The 3,376-nt window shown below is 39.9% G+C and overlaps 1 pseudogene; it reads left to right on the top strand.

Moving 5' to 3' along the window:
- The first annotated feature begins 840 nt into the window (after nt 1-840).
- LOC108284280 lies at nt 841-1,740 on the top strand (annotated as a pseudogene).
- Nucleotides 1,741-3,376: the final 1,636 nt, after the last annotated feature.

Here is a 3,376-nt window from a genome sequence, read left to right as displayed (position 1 = left end):
AGGCAAGGGAAAAATTAATATTGAGCTGAGATTAGCATCTATTGTATAATAACCCTTTATTCCTGCTTAGCTTAGATAAGTGCAAATTAATTCAATTTAGGTCTGTCCCTGTACTCAGGTTCTGACATCCAGGTGAATCAATTCCCTCCGAGTCTTAGTTTTCTCATCCATGCAATGAAGACATTAGACTGAGTGACACCATGAGAAACTCCCAGCTCTTACAGTGTGGGACTCAAGATAAATGTGATATAGACAGTACTATGTATAGACATTTAAGGCTGGAGAAGCCCTGGAGGTGATCTAATCTAGGCGTGTTAAATGCACAGCATACATGCTGCCTCTTCCCTCTGCCATGCCCATGGTAGACATCACTAATGGATCACCATCTTCTTTCTTGCTGAATCCAGTCATAACTTCGTAATTTTTTCCAATTCTATGCCTAGTAACGGAATGAGACAAACGCACATAAAATAAACCTAGCTGCTATCCCAATTGCTAACAAACCTGCTCAATTTAGAAGTGAGGAAACTGAGACACAGAGAGGGTAAGGGATTCAATAAACATCTATTGAGTGATTGACAGGTGCCAAATCTTGTGTTAAATTCTGAGAAAGAGATGAATAATACATAGTCTTATCCTCTAACAACTTTCAGTTTAGTGAGCGATGTAGGCTGTTAAACAAGCAGTTACAATACGGTGTAATGAGTATTATTTGACTACCTGGGAAAAAATCTAACCTAGGCTGATTCACAGAAAGCTTCCTAAAAGGAGTAGCACTTAAGCTGAGAATTGAATGGGAATAGAATTTTTTTAAAAATAGAGTCGCAGGTAGCAGTAGCAATGGACGCTCTGGACCAAGTTGTAAAGCTCAAAATGAAAAGAGCCAAGAGATTCCTTGAAAAGAGAGAGCCGAAACTCAATGAAAACAATAAAAATGCCATGCTGATTAAAGGGAGAAATGCAAATGCAACAGTGATGCAAATACTTAAAGATATGTGTGCACTGAAAAAACCATATGGTATACTGTATAAAGAGAAAAATATTACAAGACCTTTTGAGGATCAGACATCATTGGAATTCTTTTCAAAGAAGTCAGATTGTTCTTTATTGATCTTTGGCTCCTATAATAAGAAGCAGCCAAATAGTCTAGTAATAGGTCGTATGTATGACTACCATGTGCTGGATCTCATTGAACTAGATATTGAGAATTTTGTCTCTCTAAAAGACATTAAGACAGTAAATGTTCTGAGGGAACAAAACCCATGCTAATATTTGCTGGTGATGATTCTGATGTAACAGAAGATCATAAAAGACTAAAAAGTCTTTTATTGATTTCTTCAGAGGCCCCACAGTATCAAATATCTGCCTGGCTGGATTAGAGTATGTTCTGCACTTCACTGCACTGAATGGGAAGATTTACTTTCAAAACTATAAGCTGCTGTTGAAGAAATCTGGTTGCCAAACACCATGAATTGGACCCTTATTGGATCTGGTTCTGAGGAGGACACACCTGGCATTGGATGATCTTTATAAACTATGAAAATGCCAAAAGCTCTCAAGCCAAAGAAGAAGAAAAATATCTCCCATGATACTTTGGGTAAAACTTATGGAAGGATTCATATGCAGAAGCAAGACCTAAGCAAACTATAAACCAGAAAAATGTAAGGGTTGAAGAAGCAACCTGCAGAAAGGATAACAGAAGATCAGGAGAAAAAGTCAAAAAGAATTTTAAACAATTGATGGAACGTAGCCAACCACTACTGCTTTACTGTGCTCTGCTTAAGAGAATTATCAAGTGTCAATCCATTCAGAGTTTCGTATAAGATCTTATATATGTTTATAACATGATAATTTTACCGTATAGTATTACGAACAGTAATATACTAGTATTAAGTGTAAACTAAGCCTCTTACTTGAGACATTACACCCTGGTGTGCCATTTTCTCTTGTGATATCCCCTGCCCTGTACAAGTTCTTCTTTCTAACTGGGTGGATGGGTGGGTGAGAAGAGATCTACACAACCATTGGGATTTTTTTAAATTTCTGGCCTTAGCTAAAGAAAGCCACAGAAAGCAGAAATGACCCTCAGGAGCTGTGTACACACTCTCAATATGAACTACCTGGAAATTTAACCTCCTCTCCCAACATAGATCTACAACCCAATTTTTATTTTTTACTTTTCTATTATTTTTCCTGAAATCCTACCAGTTGACATTTGAGATTTTAAGCTTTGTGTCTGAAAATATATATCTCTGAGAGGGGAAAAAGCTTTTGTCAAATGAAGACAGAGTGAGAAGGTCATTATAAACAGAGTAAGGAGTCCAATAGCTCATGAGAGCTCAGGCTACTTAAACAGTAAGTTACTAAGGAGGGCTACAGCCTTGGAGCATAAAATGCAATGAGTTTGGGAATGTTGAACTGGAAGATCAGCCGGAGCCGGTTCATGAAGGGCCACATATACCATGCCACAGAGGCCATTCTTCACCCTGAAGTGGTTAGAAGACACGGCTGCAAATTCCTTGACATTTCTCCCGTGGTGGGGGTCTATATCCCCTCTCCTTGAAACTCAGCAGGCTTGTAACTGCTTCAACCAATAGAGTAGTATGGAAATGGTGCTACATGACTTCTGAGGCTAGGCCATAAAACACCATGCAGCTTCCACTTTGTTCCCTAGAGCTCACACTTGTGGAGCCATGAGCCATCATGTAAAAAGACCAACCACCCTAAGACCATCATGCTTCAGGGGCCGCATGTATGAGCTCCAGCTGACAGCCCCAGCTGAGGCCAGCCTTCTGACCTTCCATGCAAAGTGCCATATTTGTGAGTGAAACCCATTACCAGCTGGATACCACTAACTGACCTCTGTTGATGCCCCATGCAACGGAATGATCACCCAGCTGAGCCCTGCCTGAATTCCTAACCCAGAAATTATAAAATATAATAAAACGGTTGTTTTAAGCCACTGAGTTTTGGGGTCTCCTCTTAAATAGCAATAGATAACCAGAAAAGAAAAGGAACATTGAAGGATTTCAGGAGGGAAAGTGACATGATTAGATTTATTCTGGAAGGACCACTTAGGCTGCAGTGTGGGGAATGGATTGGGAAGTAAGAAGAATGAAGTAGAACAACTCTTTGGGCTACTGCAGTTGTACAGGTAAGTGATGACCAAGACAGTGGCAGTAAGGTAAAGAGAAATGCTGACCTGATTAGAGACATATGTAGAAAGTAGAGGCAACAGAATCCAGTGACTGACTGATGGGTATATGAGAGAGAGAGGAGAGTCAAGAAAATTCCCAGTTTTCTGGCCCCGATGAGTGGGTGGATGGTGGTACCATGTGCTGACATGAGCACATGGAGAGACAGATGAGTTTCTTTT

The sequence above is a fragment of the Cebus imitator genome, unplaced genomic scaffold, assembly GCF_001604975.1.
Source record: "Cebus imitator isolate Cc_AM_T3 unplaced genomic scaffold, Cebus_imitator-1.0 Scaffold274, whole genome shotgun sequence".
NCBI classification, from domain to species: domain Eukaryota; kingdom Metazoa; phylum Chordata; class Mammalia; order Primates; family Cebidae; genus Cebus; species Cebus imitator.
This window is presented reverse-complemented; position numbering and strand designations above follow the sequence as displayed.